At 38.6% G+C, this 24,699-nt stretch overlaps 1 protein-coding gene across 1 annotated transcript in view; it reads right to left on the bottom strand.

Moving 5' to 3' along the window:
- Positions 1–24,699, bottom strand: part of PGM5 (phosphoglucomutase 5) — a 166,806-nt gene that overhangs the window by 82,835 nt on the left and 59,272 nt on the right. The gene's annotated exons all lie outside the window — the stretch shown is intronic.

The following is a 24,699-nucleotide window of genomic DNA, read 5'->3' on the forward strand; positions in this document are numbered from 1 at the left end:
TCCTTACATTAAAAGCTGCTGTTTTTGCTTATATAAACCTATTGCATATGCATGCTCAAAAAAATAATTCATAAAATTCCCATGGATGGATAGATAAATGAAATAGGTACAGTATATGAAAGTAAACCACAATCAGCATATAAGGCTGCTGTGGTTCTATAGAAAAGGAGCCTAATATTACAGCTGTTCCTGCTCTTTCCAACCACTTGCCTTCCCTGCTATTTATCACTGGGAATCATACACATAACAACAGAAAAAAGACCATTGGAAACATCCTGAAAAATAAATATATCTGAACAATTTCAGATTTGTCTCAGAAATATCATAAGGGATGTTGTGCTCAGATTATAACACTTTCACGCTATAGTGTGAGCAACTATATAAACCTGGTGGTTGATTGCTCCTGCCTGCCTCTAGAAAAAACTTCCAGAAATAGAATAGGAGGGTTAACCACTGAGATATGAATATTTATCTGACCTCAGCCAATCCCTGGGAAGTAGGCCCAGAAGGTGTGGCTGGGTAGAAGATAAATGTTTGGGAGGGTTTGTTCAGCTCTCACTGTCCTGGGGCCTCTGTCCCCTGGAAGGCTGCCTGTATTACTAAAGAGCTTTTGTTATCAGGCCTCACCGTGTGCTTGGCTGAAGATGGCCATAGATGGTGCGATTTTGTTTCCTTAACCAGAGGCCTTGCTCCTCTCATCTAAGCTTCCAGATGGGCAAAGTCTCTGGTTATTCGGCATTACAGTTAATAAAGAAAAATAATAAAGAGATTAAAAAGAGATTAAAAAACAAGTATGCACCTAATGCTTAAAGAAGAAGTATGGGCAAAGCTTTTTTGGTCCTACTTCTCCCAAGTATCACAGGAGTGCAGTTCGTTCTGCACTCCTGTGAACTGTTTTCAGTTACCAGCAGGCTAAAGTCAGCCGGTGCAGGTGCTGGATTGACACTGGGGATCCACCCAGAAGCCTGGACCAGCCTCTCAGTGAGCCACAGGAAGACTGAGCCAGCCGCTCCCGTCCCCCTGCATAGAGCGCTGGAGGGGCAGAGCAGAGAGACGGTGACTGACAGTCACCAGCTCTCTGCTCAAAGCAAAAAGAACTGAGCAATCAGCCTCCACCAAGGCGAGTATATATATATATTTTTTTGTGGAAACCCGAACTTCTCTTTTCATTTTAGTAACATGTGAAACATTAAATACTACATTATAGATAAATTTATATATATATATATATATATATATATATATATATATATATATATATATACACACACACACACACACACACACACACACATTTTTGCTAATAGAAAGTCTATGTCTATGCAATGCTAATACCTTTACATGAAGCCCTGTATTTGCACCTGTTATGTCTATACAGACGCTATATATGTTTGTATCTTCTTGGAAATTCAATAAGCACTATTTAATCATAAATTAATGGTCATATACTGTATCTCTGCGGTGGATTAGTAAAAGCTAAAGTCAACCTTGCCAACTGTTTCGGATGCCTTGGGCCATTCCTATTATTTTGATGTCCCTCAGGCTGTCCTGCAGGAAACAGGACACTTTCTAGATTGGTAGCAGAGTGCAGAGTGCTTGAATGCTCTGCACTCCAGTACCTGGCACTGCAAATTATGCTGGGAAAGTAATCTCCTGTTTCACAGTGACAGTACATTTCCAATTGGAGGGAAGAAGAGAGAACAAGCAGTAATACAGGACCGTGTAATGAGGTAAGTAACCACTGAACTCCAGGACTAACACTGAACTCCAGCACTAACCCAAGACTATGCAAATACTTTGAGTCCAGCTATATTACATTTCCCATTAATAAAACAATTTTCAGTTTTTTTTACATTGGACCATCTGTTCAGTGTTATTTCTTGCCATTCATCTGTTTGACTACCCTAGTGGCCTCTTTCAAGGCTGCCTGAAGCTACCCATGCACCTGGCTTTACACCTGGCTGCGGTTACAGTTTACATGCTTGTTTTGGGATTCAGCGCCCATCCTTCTTTGTATTTATTTTAGGCTTGAATAAAACATAAAGTTGTTTTTAAAAAAGTTACAGACATTCCAAAGATCTGAATTTTTTTACAGTGATAAATTAAGTGTTATTATCACATGTGATACTGCAGCTTCATGCCCCATGTGTTGAGGGACCTTGGCCAAAGTGTTTACTCCTCTGGATAAAGTAATGGGTTTCTGCTAAGAAGATGGATAAGAAAAGGCTAGTGCATAAAAATAATGGAACCCTAGCAATTGTGAACATACAGCATTAGGAATGAATGTGTTTTTGAGTTCTCTAGAGATTTACATCTGGATACACCATTTGTTTTGCCAGCGGCTTTCACATGCTGGGATAACAATTACACATTCAGCAGAGCTAATCTTTTTCTTCCAATAGTTCTCTGACAAACAAGAAATCATTTGGTGACATTTTCTGTTTTGATTAAGCTTGACTTGTGCAAGTAAGGACAGTTGTACTTTGCTATACCTTTTTGAAATATCATGTTATTTTACCAGCACGTCGCACCCCATGAACCTTATTCAAGCAAGGATATTACAATAAATAAAGCCACATGTGGAAATAAAAGATGATTTCCTCCCATTTTAAAACTTCCTTCCCATTTGCTGGTCTGTTTCACTCAGATTAAGTACAAGATCTTTGATGAATAAATAAAACCATGTATGAGTAATTGAAAGCACTTAGATACACTTACTGGTTTAATGACTTTTAGAAAACCTTGACATAACTTTTTTTAAAGGAAGAGCTATAGTTCTATACTGCATCCATTCAAATGTGTCAGTTTTTATGTGTATTTAGTGCCTCACTGCATAGGCTTGCAGAACCAATGAATAATTATACTGATTACTATTATTACTATTACGACAACTATCACCACCACTACTGCAACAATTGCTACATCTTCTACTCCTAGTAGTGCTGCTTTTTTATAATTACTATTTGTAATAATACAAATAATAAGGCTTCCTTTAGATGGCGTTGATACGTGTTCTGCATGCAAGCTGCAACTGCATGGACACAGCCACATGTCAAAATTTCACATGCATGCAGGAGTGGGTGCACAGGCACATTAGCAAACCTCAACTTCGCAGAACAGGTGTTAACACCAATTTGAATGAAGCTTAATTTATAACAAAAGAATATATGTTTAAAAAAAAAGATATATATATATATATATATATATATATATATATATATATATATATATATATATATATATATATATATATATATATATTTACATTTTTATTTCTTATTCTTGACCTTACTAAAGAAATAAAATATATGCAAAACTACTATAATTTATAAATGTACTCAATGCACTCAAGGCAGACCAGTAAAAAATAGATTCTGACAAGTTGCTGTGGGTGTATTAGTACTAAAATAGGCTTTCTCACCTGCTGAAATGTAAAGTGCAGGTACCTATGCAGGTAGGCGCCAATGCAGTTGCCTCTCAAACCTTGCCTTTGTGGTTGAATCCCAAGCTGTTGAGAGAGGAAAATCTTTGGGACTTCCTGGCAAAGTGACAAAACTTACCAGCCCCTTTCTACTTTTAGTGTAATTGGCCAGTAAGGCCACCTATCATAGTGGTGAGCCAACAGGAATGTTTGAACTTTGCCTAGCAGAGCCATGACAGGAAGATCAAAGGGATGAACTTTGATCTCCAGATAAAGTCAGTTAAAGCAGCCTGACAAGTAAAATATATATATATATATTTTTTTTTTTTTTTAATTAAATGTTCCTCTGTTGAACCCCTTAGTTTACTTTAATCAGCCCTAATTAACTTATTTTTCTCCTTCATTAAATTATAATTTCCCTGGTGATTTTTTTTGTCTATTTTAATAACTAATATTTAAACTTTTTTTTCTGTTTTTGTTTGCTTTGTTCATTAATATGTTTACACCTTTTACATATATTTACATGTTTCACACTCAAAAAAGCTAAAAATTTCAAAAACCTAGTTTACTTCATTTGTAAATAACTTTGCAATGCTTTGTACCAAAATCATAATTTTAGTGTTGTTTTCAACAGGACAAATTAAAGAATAGAATGCACACTTTTTATGGACAGTAACATTATTTATTTTTAAACTAACACTGCTAAAAAATAAGTGCCTTTTATTTAGTTTTATTACGTTTAATTGTCGAAGGATTGTGAAAAAAAATCATTGTTGCAGGACAACATTCACGGATGGAGCCGCAGGAGTAGAGGCCATATTGGTGTTATGTTAACAGTTGTATTGCTATTTCCATGTACGAGAAACTCAGGTCGTTTTTATGTGCAAAACTTCTACATTTATCACTATGGATATGATAAATTCATTAAGGAATATCAGCATATTTCATAATAAGAAAAGAGATAAATAAAACCTTTCCTTAATGGAGTGAATTGTGTTGCATGTGTAAATATTGTGTCACAGACAAAATTCAGTTTTTTCGTCAATTGAGTAAAAGACTCATATATACCTTACAGACAGTTACATTAATCTGTCATAAGTTGCACCATTTGTTGCATGGACAGGAATCAGAGAGAAAATCATTAATGTCAGTTACCAAATATACCAATCAGGAAAGAGAAAGTCCCACAAAAATCAAAAATGCTAACCTAATAAAACCCTGGAAGGATTGTGAGGCTCTTTTAGCAGAAAATACCAAACGTTAGGAGCAGGGATGAGCCAACAGTTCAGTCCAAACCTAGGATGTTGGAGACCTTATCTTCTACTCAGATTCAGAAACTGAGGGTGTTCTTGTTCTTTGTTCATGTGCATTATACAACCTTTGTACAAAGAACATTTGGAGAAACTGAATCAGACCTATGCCAAATCAGCACTGAAATTGTGGTGACAGTTGATGGTGAAGGAGGCGATCCAGGTTGGAGACGGAACTCAGACTGGGAAACCACGTGGCACGGAACATGCTTGAGCTCTATTTGACCATTTATAACTTAAAGTGATATTAAAGCTTTGTATTTTTTATATTAAAATAATAAACATGTTATATATATTATATACATACCTGCTCTGTGCAGTGGTTTTTCACAGAGCACCCCTGATCCTCCTTTTCTCAGGTTTCCCGCCAGCGCTCCTTGCACCTCCCTCCTGCCGAGTGCCCCCAGAGCAGGCAGGCTCACTGCCGAGCCACTGCTCTGCGTGTCCAGTCACACACAGAGTTGCAGCTTGGCCCTGCCCCTCTCTCTCCTCGTTGGCTCACTGGCTGTGATTGACATTGGCTCCTGCTGCTGTTTCAGCCAACAAGTTGGGAGTGTTCCCGGAGCAGTGTTGCCAACCTACCAGATTGAAATTTACTGACACAACACCTAAAATTTACTGGCAAAGCCATGTTTTTACTGGCATTTCCAAAAATTACAAAATTACAGTTTAAAGTGCAAATGAGAGTATTTAGGCTACAATTACAATGTGCAATTAGCAATATGATTTAAGGTAGATAATAGGGCAAAAAACATATTTCTTATTTCATTTTCGATATAGTAAGTAAGTGACTCAGGGACAGGACTCAGGAGTGCAAGAAATTAGAATGGGCGGCACACACATAAAATTGACTCTCACAGTGACACTGACAGCAGTGTGCAGCAGCACAGATCACTGACACCACAAGCCCCTCCTGAGTCACAGTGACAGTCTCTCTCCAAGCCAAGCGGTCCCTCCAGTCTAAACAGCACTGACGATCCCGGTCCCAGCCTGCCTTGCTCCCATACCACAAACCTGCACATGAGGCTCTGGCCGCTCTGATGACATCACAGGACATGCTTAGGCACTGCCTCTGCCAGAGTCCCCTGATCACACTGTAGCAGGCACTCGGATGGTCTCAGATGGCTCTGGACCAAGCCGAGCATCACAGCCGTATTTTTTACTGGCAACCTTTTACTTTTACTGGCATTTGCTGGCAGGAGAAAAATGCCTGTTTTTTTTCTGGCTGCCAGTAAAAATACTGACGGTTGGCAACACTGTCCTGGAGATTTGAGGCTCTCGTGCACAGCGCTGGAGAAAGATCAGGCTTAGGTGAGTTTTAGGGGGGTTGCTGCACAGAGAAGGTTTTTTACCTTCTTGCATACAATGCATGGAGGTAAAAAACATGGAGCCTTTAGAACCACTTTAATGGTCCACACCCTTTGGCAAGAGGCTCTGTTTGGTGACACATGGTGGTGGAAACACTGTTTTTACACCAGGAAGTAGAAGGGTAGAGACACCTTCAGTCAAAGCACACAAACTGCTATATATCACAGATTATTTAATAAATGGAAATCCTATGAACTTTTGCACGGGCACTTGCACTTTGATGTGCTATTGGCTACACACTTGCACTTATGCTTGCATTTGTTATATATTAATGCACTTTGTTGTTTGTACTTTTAAGAATTTAGAACTGCTTTTGGATATGTTGAGTGTGCAATAAACCCTTTTAACTAATCATATTTCAGTTTGCAGCTAAATATGAATTTTGTTTTGGCTTTTTGTGACTGCAACCTGGTGATATGGATACGGAATAATGAGGGGTGTGTGTGCTGGAGTGCAAATATCATTTGTGATGTGGAATTAAATCTAACTTGTTTGAGTGATCTAGTATACAGTCACAACAAAACTGTGATTTGTGTATTTCTGAATCTTCTCACATATTTAACAAACAAAAATTAGAAACATTTCTTATTGATATGTTAATATGCTATGATTTAGTTTGGTAACAAAGTCTCAATCATGGTTATGGAATTTTTTTTTTTTATGGATTTCCCTTGAACATTTCCCACATTGAATGAAATGTTCTTGTACAAAAAAGAATCACTTCTTACACATATTGTAGTCTTGTAAATTGAATAAACTATAGGATCCATCAGTGTCAAATGTACGCAACTTTCACATAATGTAGAAGCACTAATTAAATTAATAATTTAAATGCTACTTCATGTAGTGAGACAAATTTATTTTTATGTACAGTGCCTTGAAAAAGTATTCATACCCCTTGGCATTTTCCACATTTTGTCATGTTACAACCAAAAAAGTAAATGTATTTTATTGGGATTTTATGTGATAGACCAACACAAAGTGGCACATAATTGTGAAGTGGAAGGAAAATGATAAATGGTTTTCAAAATCTTTTACAAATAAATATATGAAAAGTATGGTGTGCATTTGTATTCAGCCCCCGAGTCAATACTTTGTAGAACCACCTTTCGCTGCATTTAAAAGAGCTGCAAGTCTTTTTGGGTATGTCTCTACCAGCTTTGCACATCTAAAGAGTAACATTTTTGCCCATTTTCTTTGCAAAATAGCTCTAGCTCTGTCAGATTGGATGGAGAGCGCCTGTGAACAGCAATTTCCAAGTCTTGCCAACGATTCTCAATTGAATTTAGATCTGGAATTTGCCTGGGTCATTCTAACACATGAATATGCTTTGATCTAAACCATTCCATTGTAGCTCTGGCTGTATGTTTAGGGTCGTTGTCCTGCTGGAAGGTGAGCCTCCGCCCCATTCTCAAGTCTGTTGCAGACCCTAACAGGTTTTCTTCTAAGATCGCTCTGTATTTGGCTCCATTCATCTTCCCATCAACTCTGACCAGCTTCCCTGTCCCTGCTGAAGAAAAGCGTGCCCACAACATGATGCTTCCACCACCATGTTTCACAGTAGGGATGGTGTGTTCAGGTTGATGTGCAGTGTTAGTTTTCCACCACACACAGTTAGGTCAAAAAGTTCAATTTTGGTCTCACCTGACCAGAGCACCTTCTTCCAAATATTTGCTGTGTCCTCCAAATGGCTTCTTCCAAACTGCAAACGGGACTTCTGATGGCTTTCTTTCAACAATGGCTTTCTTCTTGCCACGCCATATAGCCAGATGTGTGGCATGCACAACTAATAGTTGTCCTGTGGACAGATTCTCCCACCTGAGCTGTGGATATCTGCAGCTCCTCCAGAGTTATCATGGGCCTCTTGACTGCTTCTCTGATTAATGCTCTCCTTGCCCGGCCAGTCAGTTTAGGTGGATGGCCATGTCTTGGTAGGTTTGCAGTTGTGCCATACCCTTTTCATCTTCAGATGATGGATTGAACAGTGCTCCATGAGATGTTCAAAGCTTAGGATATTTTTTTATAATCTAAACCTGCTTTAAACTTCTCTACAACTATACCTGACCTATCTGGTGTGTTCCTTGGCCTTCATGATGCTGTTTGTTCACTAAGGTTCTCTAACAAACCTCTTCACAGAACAGCTGTATTTATACTTGTCAGGTCACCTTGAGGCTAGGTGACAGATGCACACCGTTGGGATCAGGAGTGCACCGCAAGGTAGTGGACCCTACAGCGGACTGCTGCGGATGGGAGTCAGGGTGGTAAGGAAGGCAGGGCTGTTGGAACACCAACACAGATCCCACCGGGGTTAGAGCGTAAGATTCCCTGGGGTGCGGAGTCTAAGAGCCAGCAGGTGTTCACCAGAGCCTCTAGTGGTGAGGATGGACTGGGCGGCAACTGGCTCCAGGTCGCGCCCCCAGGGTCCCCCAGCTCCCACCCACAGTAGGCAACAGGAGGATAGGGATAGTAAGGGAATAAGTCAAGATCAAGACAAGGACAACAGAGTTCACGCCAAGGTTCAGGGTCACAGGCAAACAGGGATAGTCGGGGACACGCCAAAGGTCAGGGTCACGAGCAGACAGGAATAGTTGAGAACACACCAAGGTTGGTAACAGAAACAAATGTAGAGCACACTCCAGGCAGGAAACAGGAAGCCAAAACACACAAAGGTTGATCAGCAGGGCTGGCCTGCAGTGCAGAGGTTAATATTCTCTGATAGGAGCTGGGGTGGAGCCATGCTAGAGGAGAGATTATAAAAGCAATCAGGTGAGAGTCAGCTGGTCTCTAGAGATGAATACATGGAGACAGGTAAACTGACAGACAAAACTCTATTGCATAACCATGACAATACTGAGATTAAATTACACACAGGTGGACTTTATTTACTAATTAGGTGACTTCTGGAGGCAATTGGTTCCACTAGATTTTAGTTAGGGGTATCAGAGTAAAGGGGGCTGAATACAAATGCACGCCACACTTTTTAGATACTTATTTGTAAAAAAAAAAATTGAAAACCATTTATCATTTTCCTTCCACTTTACAATTATGTTCCACTTTGTGTTGGTCTATCACATAAAATTCCAATAAAATACATTTACGTTTTTGGTTATAACGTGAGAAAATTTGGAAAATTTCAAGGGGTGTGAATACTTTTTCAAGGCACTGAATGTAGTTCACATGAACAGGCATCTGCATTTGCAAATTATTTGCACATCCTCCCTTGTATGGTTCATGTTTCTCACACATGGAAATAGCAAGACAACCGTTAGCACAACAACACCAGTATGGCCTCTCTTCCTCCAGCTCCACTGCATGTTAATCCTCTGTAATGTCTCTTCACCACTTCCTCTTCATCCCCATTATAAGCCTTGTTCTTTTATACGCCTTGCATGCACCTCTTTCCAAGGAACCTCAGACCAGGCACTTTAGAACTTTAAAACTTTTACTTGAAAACTCTTATAAACACAGAGCCATATTAAACACTCTCATATTAAATGAAATGTTCTTGCACAAAAAGAATCACTTCTTACACATATTGTAGTCTTGTAAATTAAATGAACTATAGGATCCAATAGTGGCAAATGTACACACTTTTCACACAATGTATAAGTACTAATTAAACATTTTTCAAGTAGTGAGACATTCATTTTTTATGTATTTAGTGCACATGAACAGGCATCTGTATTTGCAAATTATTTGCACATCCTCCCTTGTGTGGTTCACTTCCCATTGTCTTTGTTACTGAAGTTGGCTGGGGTTTCATAGTTCACATGCCTAGTCTGAGAATGAGTGCATTATTTCTCTGTTTTTGTTGTTGCTGTTCCATCACTTAGCAACCCTTAACTAATTTACAATGAGTATCACTTAATAAAGGGCAGGCTACTGTACCATATTGTTTTCTCATAGCGTGTGCTATTTAAGATGTGATCCCCAGGTGCAGAGTTGTTACTGTTAATAAAACAATGACATCTGCAGCTAGGCCTGGAAAGGACACATGCTGTTGAATGTTTGTGACTAGTAATATTCTATTGTGTTCTATTAAGACAAAGGACAAGATGTTACAATATTTTGGCAACATAAGAAGGAATATATATATAGCTGTGTCATTAATGTTAGTTGTGCACCTGCATCATTAGTTACCAAACAAAACAAAGCTAGCAAAGTTAATTTCCAATTAAAAAATTATTTAAAGCATTGAACAAATAACATAAAAGCTTAAAGTGGGGTTCCACCCAAAAAAACAAAAATACCTCAAAAATTCTAAAAAAAAACAAAAAACAAAAAAACATTTGACATTTGGATATTTTTTTTTTCTTACTTACCTCTAAATGCCTGTTGATAGGTGGTCCCTCGTAGTCTGCCTCTTCCTTTGCCTGGGCTGGTGACATCACTTCCGCCTCGGCACAGGAAGGGCTCGGCTCTGCTCCCTCCCTCCTGTCAATCATCTGGGACCCATTACAGGTCCCAGGTGATTGAGCGGCCAATCATGGCGCGCGGCGCCGCTCGCGCATGTGCAGTGGGTGCCAGGCTGTGAAGCCACTGCCCGGCGCCCACAGTTGAAATGCCGAGCGGAGGGGGGGGGACGAGCGGGGCTTCGATCCCCCGCATCGCTGGACCCCGGGACAGGTAAGTGTCCAATTAAAAGTCAGCAGCTGCAGTATTTGTAGCTGCTGACTTTTAATTTTTTTTTTTTTAATGGACCCCCTGGGTGGAACTCCTCTTTAACTACATAAAGATATTAAAGCTTATTTTTTAATTCTAATAAACAGTCAGAGAAAAAAAACTTAGAGGACATTGGGGAAATGCAGGTTGACATTGTTTATAAGGGTTTCCAGGAATTATACTGATCCAGTAGCTTTAAAGTCTTTTTTGAACAAAACAAACTACTCCCCTTATCTCTACCAACCATTATCAAATATAAAAAATAACAAAAAAAATCCAAAAACAAATATTTTTTACTTACCTGAGTATGCCTTAACTTAACCCTCTGCGCCATCGTTTCTGCTTGTGAAGATCAGTGACCCAATATTGAAATCTAGTTTTGTTTCCTCCTCTTGTCATGACAAGAGTCTCCTGGAGTCAATGGACAGCCACATGGAAGTGCCCATGTCACCTAAGTAGTGGCATGGGCACCTAAAGAAGGACCCTTCCGCTCTGCAGTCCAGAAGAAATTAGACTCAGGACCCAACTTATCAAACATGACCATTAAATTATCTGAGTATTTAGGGATTTAGGATAGATATTTAAAAAATAAAATAATTTGAAAAGAGTGGGATGAAATGTTTTGGGGGTTGGGGTATGGGTGCTGAAGCTGGAATTCTGTTTGAAGTAAATAAATAAACATCAGAAAGGTGTAGTTTAGCTTTAAACAAATTTAAATTGCTATTTGTCTTAGAAACTGAAAGCATATGTTTGAATTATTATCATAAGCAACATGTCCCATGTCATAAGCAACAAAGCATACAGTAGAAAGGAAAAAACCTTTGTCCCAAGTTAAATACAAAAAGGCCAAAGGGCACAGGACCCTAAGAAATATGCAGCGGTCAACACATAAAAGTTACATCTTCATAAAGTGGGAACATTACAGCTGGTACCCAGCTAAAAAATAAGAGATTATTTGCTTCAAAGATAAAATATGGTGGAAATGGTAGATTTGAAAGGGAGTAACATAAATCAAGAGACAAAAGGAATTAGAAGGATGAAAGATAAAAAAAAAAGCTTAGAAAGAGGAGTAGGAGGGAAAGGAAGGTGACTGGGAAACAGAAGAACGCAGGGAGAAGTGGGGAATTCCAAAGAAAGTAGCCCAAGCCACGAGCCAAGGTCTGGGTTAGCCCTAATAGTAGTTATAGAGATGTGATTGTAGCTGGATCTATGGAAATGAGTTTGTAAATAAGCCAGGGGAGCCAAATCTTAAGAAATGTATCATGGGTATCTGATACATTAAATAAGTAGATAAGTTCTCGTTTATCATAAAACCATGGAGATGGGTTTTGACCTCATGGAAAAGAAAGGATTTCTCTGCTAAAGCCATAGTTTGTTTTGCAGCTAGTAGGGTAAAGATGGTCAATTTGTGCTGGTAATAATCCAATCTGATCATGCATCGGAGTTATCAATGGGCTGCATTGTATTCTCACATGGAATAAGGTGTGCATGAGTCAAAATAATTTAGACCAGAATGTGGTGATGAAGGCACATGTCCACCATATATACTGCACATTGCTAACTTCTTTGCAATCCCTAAAGCACTTATTTGAAGCAGTGGGATACAAATGGGCTACCCTAGATGGGATCAGATACTAATGTGTTAGCATTTTACAGTATATGGCAACTCCTGATAAGTAATGTTAAAGGAGTTGAATAAAAATGTGCTACAATAGATGGGACCAGATACCAAGGTGTTAGCACCTTACATGTCAACCCCTGAGAAGTAATGTTAGAGAACGTGTTTGTACTTTAAATGCCTACTTTAAATGCCGACTCCTGAGAAGTATGGTTAAGGCAGTTGGATTAAAACAATTGCTACTTTGGATGGGATCAGATACTGATGTGTCAGCACTTTATTTGCCGACTCTTAAGATGCAATGTTAGAATTAGCACCTTATATGCAACTCTTGGGAGATGTTCAGCCACAACTGTGACCAGTCCTCATTGGTTTTGGAGGCGGGGAAATGAAAGAGTCACTTATTAACATAAAGCGAAGTAGTAATGAGAGCAGTAAGCTGGGCATTTAAAGTAGTAATTTCTTTGGTAGTGCAGAGATCACCAAAATAAATGTTTAAATGTGTTCAAATTGGTGAGGAGTTCATGGTGAGAGGTCATGTTTATTTGCATGTAATGGAAAATATCCCAGAGGGGGTTGAGTGGTGATCTCTCAAGGTCTCCCAGGGTATAAAATCTGAGGACCGAATTAAATGGTGCAGAGCAGGTAAGGTAAACTATTGTTAGACCACCATTAGAAACATTGGATTTCACAGCAAAGTGGATAGAGGGAGATGATTTGAGATTAGGGAGATAAAAAAATTGAGAAAAACTTAAATAGGTCCCAAACACACAAGATTTGCCACAGGCTGGTGCTAAAGGAGGGGGATGAAGAAGGTAGATAATTCACTGCAATTGGAAAATAATTTGGGACTTCCAGTAGCAACCACACACAGGATGTTTAGTTGTGTGGGGTTGCAATATGGGCTGTATGGGCCAACATTTTCCATTTAAATTTTTCCCTCTAGATAATATAATCTGCCCTCTTAAATGTATGACTGGAGTAATTCAATAATTCTGGAGGAAATAAAGAGTATCGCATGTTCCCTGCTCTCAGAAACCATTCTGATTCTAGAAGAGAAAATTAGAGAAACTATATGGTAACTTTTGTCTGACATAGGAGAGGTGCTGGCTAAAGATACAGTACTACAGCACTAAATGAGTGAAGTAAGACAGAAAACGACTTTGAGACCAGCTTCTTACCGTAATATAATTAGAAATTTGAACCTTCACTTAAAATCAAGTATCTTATTGTTCACTACAAATCATAGAATGAAGATATATTGAGGAACCTAATGGGTTATTTTTATAAAGATTTATTGGCTTTGCTTTGGTTTTACTGGCTTGGTTTTAGTTTGACATTGTTTATTTGTAAATGCTTTTCAGTGGAAACAGCTATAGAAACAGTTATATAACATACTGACTGTTCAAGGATTACCAGGTGTGAGATCCCCCAACCACTTCTGTAAAAGTCCCTTGACTAATATTCTGTGTTTGACTATTATTTACAATTCATCTGTAATGTATCTACTTCACATTTTATCTATTGCATTCAATAGATCAATGTCATCTAATGTAATGGAAAATCAATTTATGGCTCTCAGAGGATGTGTTCCTTTTCCAGAAAACCAAAAGTTACCATATTGTTTCATTTTTACAAAATTCTTACAAAATCTGACATAAGTCATCTTTAGAAGTTCTTCCCATAAAGCTGTCATGCCTATATTTAATTTTTTTTTTCATTAAAGAAGAGTGAACCAATTTGTGCAAAAAAAATAAAAATCCACCTTGATTATGTCAAATGAATAATTGGGGAGTTCTGAAAACTTTTTTTTGGTTACCCTAAACATGTTTGCTTCAATTGTAATTCTTGGTGTCCGTACAAATACTGTAAAGAGATAGATAAAATAATTAAAGTTGAACTACAAAAAAACAAAACAAACATGTAATGTATTAGTGTAAAACAATTAACCTAACTTTCACCAAACATTCACTGCAGGTGAATTTTCCAGGTGCATGTATCTTCAATGAAAGTAATTTTCCCACCACCATTAAATTTTTGGGTAAAGTTACATTAAATGCTTTATGAATATTCCATTATAATTTTTGGGGTGGATAGTTTTACATTAGTCCCATCTCCCTTCTACTAGCATGAGAAAATCACTTTGATGATTGTTCTCTTTTGCTTTCGGTAAGGGCTGCTTGTTCCACAAGAATATGAGGAAGAATTTTGAAATGGTCCAAGTCTCATATCTTATTTTAGACAATTGTTATGGGATGACTCTCTGCTACAGCTAAACACAATTAGTTAAAATGGCACTTGGTTTGTGGGATACAATGCGGGAGACTTACTAAAACTGATGCACACAGAATCTGATGCAGCTGTTCATGGCTTTGCATATTTTTTATTGTTCATGAAAATATGTGTATGATATTTTGAAAATACATATAAAAGGTTGAGATTTTTAGCTGTAAATCTTAGTACAGCTGTTGGCAGCTAATAATAATCTAGAATTGTTCTCCTTTAGTGATTGTGAAAGGAAAAAATGCTAAAGAGAAAATGCCCTTCCACATACTGTTACATCTCAAAATCATACTTAACAAATCATCTCTTTTTTAACCACATTAAAAAGTAACTAGAAAATATTCAACAGCTAACATTATTTTATAATGTCAGAAAAAGTATGTGATCAAAGCTACAGGTCCCATGTTGGTTGGTTGCTTGATTAATTTAGCAATACTTGGATGTTAAATACTTTCCTGGTATACAGTGCATCCAGAAAGTATTCACAGTGCTTCACTTTTTCCACATTTAGTTATGCGACAGGCTTTTTCCAAAATGGATTAAATTCATTATTTTCCTCAAAATTCTACAAACAATACCCCATAATGACAACTTGAAAGAAATTTGTTTGAAATCTTTGCAAATTTATTTAAAAAAACCCCAAAAAACTAAAATAATCAAATGTACATAAATATTCACAGCCTTTGCTCACTAATTTCTTAAGGCACCTTTGGCACCAATTACAGCCTGAAGCCTTTTTGAGTATCATGCCCCACGCTTGGCATATTTTTGGGCAGTTTCTCACAGTCTTCTTTGCAGGACCTCTCAAGCTCCATCAGGTTGGATGGGGAGCATCGTTGCAAAGCCATTTTCAGATCTCTCCAGAGATGTTCAATCGGGTTCAAGTCTGGGCTCTGGCTGGGCCACTCAAGGACATTCATAGAGTTGTCCCATAGCCACTCCTTTGTTATCTTGGCTGTGTGCTTAGGATTGTTGTCCTGTTGGAAGATGAACCTTTGCCCCAATCTGAGGTCCAGAGCACTCTGGAGCAGGTTTTCATCAAGGATGTCTCTGTACATTGCTGCATTCATCTTTCCCTCGATCCTGACTAGTCTCCCAGTTCCTGTCGCTGAAAAACATCCCTGCAGCATGATGCTGCCACCACCATGTTTCACTATAGAGATGGTATTGCCCAGGTGATGAGCGGTGCCTGTTTTTCTCCAGATATGATGTTTGCCATTCAGGCCAAAGAGTTCAATGTTTGTTTCATCAGACCACAGAATTTTGTTTCTCATGGTCTAAGAGTCCTTTAGGTGCCTTTTGGCAAACTCCAGGTGGGCTGTCATGTGCTTTTTACTGAGGAGAGGCATCCTTATGGCCACTCTACCATACAGGCCTGATTGGTGGAGTGCTGCAGAGATGGTTGTTCTTGTGGAAGGTTCTCCTCTCTCTACAGAGAAATGCTGGAGCTCTGTCATAGTGATCATCAGGATCTTGGTCACCTCCCTGACTAAGGCCCTTCTCCTCCTATCGCTCAGTTTGGCCGGGAGGCCCTCCCCTGGTGGTTACAAACTTCTTTCATTTACGGGTGATGGAGGCCACTGTGCTCATTGGGCCCATTCAATGCTGCAGAAATGTTTCTGTACCCTTCCCCAGATTTGTGTCTCGATACAATCGTGTCTCGAAGGTCTACAGACAATTCCTTGGACTTCTTTGCTTGGTTTGCGCTCTGACATGTACTGTTAATTGTGGAACTTTATATAGATAGGTGTGTACCTTTCCAAATCATGTCCAATCAACTCAATTTACCACAGGTGGACTCCAATCAAGTTGTAGAAACATCCCAAGGATGGAAATCAATGGAAACAAGATGCACCTCAGCTCAATTTTGAGTGTCATGGCAAAGGCTGTAAATACTTACTGTATGTACATGTGATTTTTTAATTTTAATAATTTTGCAAAGATTTCAAACAAACTTCATTCATGTTGTCATTATAGGATATTGTTTGTAGAATTTTAAGGAAATAATGAATTTGATCCATTTTGGAATAAGGCTGTAACATAACAAAATGTGGAAAAAGTGAAGCTCTGTGAATACTTTCCAGATGCACTGTACATATGTGTTGTTTTTTCCTTATATTTGATATGACATGCTTGTATGGGCACTTTTTTCTTTGTAGTAAACTCTAATTGCTGTCTACCCTACCCTGCTCCATTTGACACACTAAACAGCAGAACAACTCTTTAATTGTATTAGTCCCTGACTCTGAAATGTCAGAAACTTCTCATTAAGCAAGAACATTTTTTGACCAGTGCAATATCATGTTCTGATTGTTTAAAATCCCTAAAGACAGGAAATGATGAGATTCTCCTTAAACTGGCTTACATCCATAGGATGCCATAAACATTGGGGTCAATTTACTTAAGTCAAAAAGGCTGTTCACTTGCAAAGGAAGTTGCACTTTACAAGGGAATTTACCCCAAAGCTTAGTAAAGGGGTGAAGGTTCACTTTGCAAAGAATACCCAATCATGTGCAAGGAAAATAAAAAAAACTGTGATTTTGCTTGCAAATGATTGGATGATGGAAGTCAGCAGACCTTAACCTTATTCGCTAAATACTGGTTCAAGTTCCTTGTAAAGTGCAATTTTCCTTGCAAAGTAAACAGCCTATTTACATTCAGTAAATAAACCCCATTTCATGTATCTTTCTTAATGTCCAGCCATTTGTCTCAGACCACTATCAGCTATAGTGCCTTGAAAAAGTATTCATACCCCTTGACATTTTCCACATTTGGTCATGTTACAACCAAAAACGTAAATGCATTTTATTCGGATTTTATGTGATAGAACAACACAAAGTGGCAAATAATTGTGAAGTGGAAGTAAAATGATAAATGCTTTTCCAAATTTTTTACAAATAAATATGTGACAAGTGTGGCGTGCATTTGTATTCAGCCCCCTTTACTCTGATACCCCTAACTAAAATCTATTGGAACCAATTGCCTTCAGAAGTCACCTAATTAGTAAACAGAGTCCACCTGTGTGTAATTTATTCTCAGTGTAAATACAGCTATTCTGTGAAGCCCTCAGAGATTTGTTAGAGAACCTTAGTGAACAAACAGCATCATGAAGGCCAAGTAACACACCAGACAGGTCAGGCATAAAGTTGTGGAGAAGTATAAAGCCGGGTTAGGTTATAAAAAAAAATATCCCAAGCTTTGAACATCTCACGGAGCACTGTTCAATACATCATTCCAAAATGGAAAGAGTATGGCACAACTGCAAACCTACCAAGACATGGCCGTCCACCTAAACTGACAGGCCGGGCAATGAGAGCATTGATCAGAGAAGCAGCCAAGAGGCCCATGGTAACTCTGGAGGAGCTGCAGAGATCCACAGCTCAGGTAGGAGAATCTGTCTGCAGGACAACTATTAGTTGTGCACTTCACAAATCTGGCCTTTATGGAAGAGTAGCAAGAAGAAAGCCATTGTTGAAAGAAAGTCATAAGAAGTCTCATTTGCAGTTTTGGAGTAGCCATGTGGGGGACACAGCAAACATGTGGAAGAAGGTGCTCTGGTCAGATGAGATCAAAATTAAACTTTTTGGCCTAAAAGCAAAATGCTATGTGTGGTAGAAAACTAACACTGCACATCACCCTAAATGCACCATCCCCACCGTGAAACATGGTGGTGGCAGCATCATTTTGTTGGGATGCTTTTCTTCAGCAGTTACAGGGAAGCTGGTCAGAGTTGATTGGAAGAGGGATAGAGCCAAATGCCGAGAAAACCTGTTAGAGTCTGCAAAAGACTTGAGACAGGGGCGGAGGTTCACCTTCCAGCAGAACAACAACCCTAAACATACAGCCAGAGCAAGCCACACTTTTCACATATTTATTTGTAAAAAATGTTGAAAACCATTTATCATTTTTGTCCCACTTCACAATTATGTGCCACTTTGTGTTGATCTATCACATAAAATCCCAATAAAATACATCTAAATTTTTTGCTGTAACATGACAAAATGTGGAACATTTCAAGGGGAATTTTCTAGGCACTGTATATACTTTTTCAACACTTAAAGAAAATATTAACAGTAAAGTTATGGAAACATGGGCCAAAAGAAAAAAAATTCCAGTACAAAGCACAGTAGAGCCTTCTTGAATTCTTATTGTTGGAAATTTTAATTTCAGTGAGCCATACAATTACTTTTTGTTTTGAGAAGGCGCTACTGTGCTTTGCACTAGTACATGGATTTTGTATATTGTGATGATGATGGCAAAAAACAGAAGTTATACATATACATTTGTCCCAGGAGCATAAATGAGTGATCTGTATGGCTGCTCCCACTATCCCAAAATAAAGAATAACCATCTTATTCGGGGATTTAAAATGGAGGTGAGACATGCAGACACCTTCTCTTTTAAATAGGCCCTACTTAATTTTATACTGGTATAGTGGGGGCTTTTTTTGTCACTCCTTAGTGATACATTTATGCTTTCTTGTTGGTACCCAAGAGCCCATGCTACACATTCTGGTTGCAAAGTTGGCCAAAGAGCACATAGGGGAGATATACATGATTCCACCTACTATCCTAAAATGGGAAATAAGCCAATAATATTTGGGATTTGTTATAAATATGAAACATGTAGGCACCTGTTATAATAAGAATGTTTTCCTGTGCTCAACACTTCAAGCAAACCTTTCCTATGAAAAAAAAGAAAATTAACCATAGTACTATAAATCAGGCACACTCAGGTGACTGCACATACCTGTCAATGTGCATTCGATCATCCAGTAGTGAGCTGATTTGCAAATATTGAGAGATGCTCACTAGTAACCAGCCTAAGAGGAACAGCAGTCAAACAGGTCAGAAAAAACTGCCCTGATCATTGTTCTCCCCTAAGATAAGCAGCTTTGGCAACGCCTGCCTGAACTGTTCTTCTGCTCGCCCCTTTTCCTTTACTTTGAATTACACATGCAAACCTGGCAAAGCAGATCTTGCAAGTTAATTGAGTACTCAACAGTTCGTGAAAAATGTTTTGTTCTTTGAATGATTGGACGACAGCCACCCATTCCATCTGTTTCTAATCAGATAAAACTGCTATCACAGGGGTTAAGCAGGTTAGAAAATCTTCCTCCTATGCTACTGTTCCATCAGCAGCCAGAGCCACACATTTCCTTTCTATCTACATGAACAGGTATAGTTTGCTGAGAAGAGTGAGCTGTTCATTAAACCTCCAGCCAAACCTTAGGCCTGAGGATGGTTGAACTCAATATAAATGTCTAACTACCCACTAAGACCTATGTTAAACTTATGTTTTTATTTATTCAAAATAATAAAGGCTGATTGTTCCCTTCTTTCGAGTAAACAAAGTCTTCTCTGATTCTGGGAATCAGCATTGTCAGTGTAGAGTAGTTCCCATCCAAATGAAGGTCTTCGGCTTTCATCAGCTGTGTGGATGTTGGAGCAAGTAGAAGCAGATGTTTCCTGTCAGCAACTGATTTATCCTCAACATGAGTGTAAGAGTATTCAGCATATTTCAGGCACCCAATATTTCATTAGCTGACCTTTGAAACATCTTATCTAAATCATCCTTTAATCCCACGCTGCATTTGTTAGCACACTAATCTCCTCAACCCTCCTAGCTTACAGAAACTGCAGATTGTGAGTCCTTACACCATGCAAACAGGATGTCCATAGAAAAAAACTAGCAATTTTGAAAAATAATTAATTTATAAAAAACTATCCATGTAACAGATTAGCACTGCAGATTGCGTTTGTGGAACTGTAATTCTTTTGGGCCACTTTCTGGCATATCAATGATTTTTTCACATAATTATTTTGCATTAGACATACAAAGGATGACAACAAAATATAATTCAAACGTAGTGAATTATGATATTTCCTACACCTGGAAATATCACTTTGAGATAATCTGAAACCATCACTGAACATGTGGTTTTCTTAGTAGAGGAAATCTTTAGTGCTTAGGCAGAAATTTTGCATTGGAACCTCTGTAGACAAAAGCCCTGGTTTCTGTATATGAGCTATGCTCTACGTGTGAATTATGGCTGCTCTTTCATTCATTTTAATATTTTCTCGATAAACTTTTCACTCTGACTAATAACAGAAGACGTGGTGTATTTCGTTCTTTCAAATGCAACAATAAAGGGTAAAAGACAAGCACATATTCAGTAACCCTATCAGCAAATTGTTTAAAAAATCACATACTGGTTGTAAAGCACCAGATTGTGAGTACTGGAATTTAGGACTAATCAGTTATTAGGATTTGTGTTTTTTTTTTTGTTATGCAAAGACAATAATCAAGAAGGCAAAGAAGACAATATAACAAAATATCAAGCAAATGAGAATCATCAACATCACAGGATTTAATGGCAATAGATAAATGATTCAATTGGACCTACATCTGAATATCCACTTGCCAACCACCCCATAGCACATATACAGGTACAGGGTGCCTGCACTGCACAAGATCACATATATATATATATATATATATATATATATATATATATATATATATATATGATCCTGCACTTCTGGGTATCGGGTACGAGTGCGTGCTACCGACGGCTCACTCCGCCTGTGATTCTACACAGTGGGAGCTGGTCAATGGGTCCCCTGGAACCAATGTCCACTGGCACCCATTGTTCATTGTGTACACTGGGAGAACGGCAGTCTGCCTATGTAAACAAGGCAGATTGCCGTTCTGTACTGATCCATGCCTTCCACTAGTAAAAGCACCTCCCCCACAGTTAGAAAACACATTTTAGGCAGTTAAAGTGATTGTTAAAAAACAAAGGTGTTATACTTACCTGCTCTGTGCAAGGATTTTGCACAGAGCAGCCCCGATCCTCCACTTCTGGGATGCCTGATCGGTGCTCCTGGCCCCTCCTCTTCATCAGATGCCCCCATGGAGAGCTGCTTCCCATGGGGGCACCGGTGCGGTCACGTCCTCGAGTCACGCTGCTGCGTCCATTGACACAGACAGCAGGACTCGACCCCACCCCCCGCTCTCGTGTAACTGGATTTGGTTGACAGCAGCGGGAGCCATTGGCTCCCGCTGTTATCAATTAGGACAGAGACAGCAGCTGGAGCTGCTGGGCTCATGCTCGCAGCTGGAATGAAGGGGTTCAGGTAAGAAAGGGGGGGCTCTGGGGGCAGCTGCAGCACAGAGGGTTTTTTACCTTAATGCATAGACTGCATTACGATGAAAAAAACCATGAGACTTTACAACCCCTTTAACCCTTTGATTGCCCCTGATGTAAACCCCTTCCCAGCCAGTGTCATTAGTACAATGACAGTGCATTTTTAGCACTGATCACTGTATTAGTGTCACTGGTTCCCAAAAAGGTGTCAAAAGTGTCAGTTAGGTGTCTGATTTGTCCGCCACAATATCGCAGTCCTGCTATAAGTCACTGATCGCCGCTATTACTACTAAAAAGATAAAAATAAATAAATATTCCATACATTTATCCCATAGTTTGTAGACGCTGTAACTTTTGCGCAAACCAATCAATATACGCTTATTGGGATTTCTTTTACTGAAAATATGTAACAGAATACATATTAGCCTAAATTGATGAAGAAATTCGATTTTTTGTATACTTTATTGGATATGTTTTGGAGCAGAAAGTAAAAAATATTGTTTTTTTTTCAAAATTGGCCGGAATTTTTTTGTTTATAGCGCAAAAGATAAAAAACACAGGTGATCAAATACCACCAAAAGAAAGCTCTATTTGTGAGGAAAAAAACCATAAATGTTGTTTGGGTATAGTGTTGGACGACTGCGCAATTGTCAGTTAAAATATCGCAGTGCCGCATTGCAAAAAATGGCCTGGTCAGGAAGGATGATAAATCTTCCGGAGGTGAAGTGGATATCCAAGTTTCAAGTGATGTGTAAAAAGAAAAATACAATATCAATAAAAAACCATGTCAGCATCTTTTGTATTGATGTCATTGTTTCTGTCATGATAGTTTGTGGTTCTAAGATGACACATGCGTGACATCTAAAGTGTGATAAAGCATGATAACAGAGGTAATGGTAGAGTCAAAACAAGAAAATGGAAAAGTGCCCCTTACATTGAGTGTCAGTGAAGTGCCTACTTACATTGGTAGTCAGTGGGAGAAGGTCCCCCTTATACTAAGGGTCTGGGAAGAATTCCCTACATTTGCAGTCGGTGGGAAAAATACCTACCTTACCTTACATATAAGATGAATTGAAAATGTAACACTGGCGTACCATAGTATTAGTCACTAAAGCAGAGAATGCCTAGATGAATTGTCATTAATTTATTTGGCCCAATTGGTTAGCAAAGACACTGCAATGCTATCATCATTGCAAACTGTTATAATGGCCTTCAAAATATAGCATTAACAGCTTGTCTGCTTTTACTTTAGTGTATTAATACTGGATGGTTGTGTCACCATCCTTCTCTAGGCCAAAATTAGGCCATTAGGCCAAAAAAAAAAAAAAAAAAAAAAACCTGAAAAAAAGCCTTTATATATTGCTGGAATTTCCAAAATATATCATATTGTATTATTTTTCCTTAGTGGAAATATGGTGAAAATCAGAAAGGATATTGCCCAATTAGGAAGAACTGCTATAATTATTTCTCATACAATGATGTAGAATTATCTATATCAGCATTGTATGCAATATAGTCAGACTCTTGTCCCATTCAGTTTTCAGTCTTATGAAGGTTAATGTTTCTTTACATATGTTATATTTAAAAGTTTATGCTTGTTAATTCAAAACAAACTGATCTTAAGACTATTTTTCATTGCCAGTGACTATTTGTTTTTGTGTACACACCCTACATATAAACTAATCCGCTGCCATAAAGCATATACAGTAAATAATTTATTCTTAGAATAGTGCTGCAAGACTAAAATTCATCCAATATGGAGGGGTGCCAACTTAGTCTGTGATTTTTCTTACTAACACATTGAAGCCCAATGGAATGAATGTGGAGCTGGATTTAAATTGTTTTATCAGTGACTTTTAAATTTCTATGAATTGTGTATTATTTATTTAATGTGATTGTGGTTCTACTTTAATTCACATTATATTTTACTAATTTTTATTTAATTTGTTTTCTGATATCTGCTATATGTCTGTATGGGAAACTGGATATGTGTTCTTGGCGGGTACCCATGCAAATATTTGATTTGAGATGTCAAGGGTTTGGATTAATTTATTGTTTATGATGTATGTTTTTTATTTTGAGTTCAGGCATGGGTAATTTGCGGACCGGCATGCATGCGGTGAGAAAGACATTGGATAAGAGATCTCTGGGACAAGTTATAGTGTCCTTTGAGTCCAGATTGACAACTAACTGAGTAGAGAACAATTTTCCTTTCAATTGAAATCGGATTAGTTTGGTGTCTCATTTGCATGTATTGGGTCATCCGCCTTCTATTCAGTTGATAACCGGCAACGGAGATTTCAACTGTTGTAGCATGCAGGGGTGCCTGCAGGGTTAATTCCCTGTGATGCCTCTGTATAAAAGGACTAAGCCGTGCTGCGTGGCGACGTCCTCTGACAAAGATGTGATGACGAAACGTGTTAGGGCGTGGCCTCTTGGACCTGTGCCCAAGTGGAACAAAGACCTTCCTGCTCCTCTAACGCAGGAATACTCTGTGGAACAAACGAGTCAGGCAACATGGAAGGTTGGAAACCATAATTAGCCATAAACGGGGACAATCGGGAAGCAGAATTCAATCCACTTGTTGGTAATTTTCTTTCCAGATTGGATGAACCAGATGACCGCTTGGATCAGTTCGCCTTGGCGTTACAAACACTCGAGTCGCATGGCTCACCTTGAATCCTCCACTGTCTATTGACTGTATCTTCCAAATTCATGGCCTTCATCTACTGTCAGAAACCATGAAAACAGACCGAGACAGAAGTACAGTTGAATCACACTTGTATTATAATAAAAGTAAAAGAACAAAAGTAGTCAAAACATAGCCAAAGTTCAGTAACCGGAACAGATAGTCAGCCAAGCCAGAAGTCAGGGATCAATGTAGTGG

Source organism: Aquarana catesbeiana, linkage group LG01 (assembly GCF_042186555.1).
Source record: "Aquarana catesbeiana isolate 2022-GZ linkage group LG01, ASM4218655v1, whole genome shotgun sequence".
Taxonomy (NCBI): domain Eukaryota; kingdom Metazoa; phylum Chordata; class Amphibia; order Anura; family Ranidae; genus Aquarana; species Aquarana catesbeiana.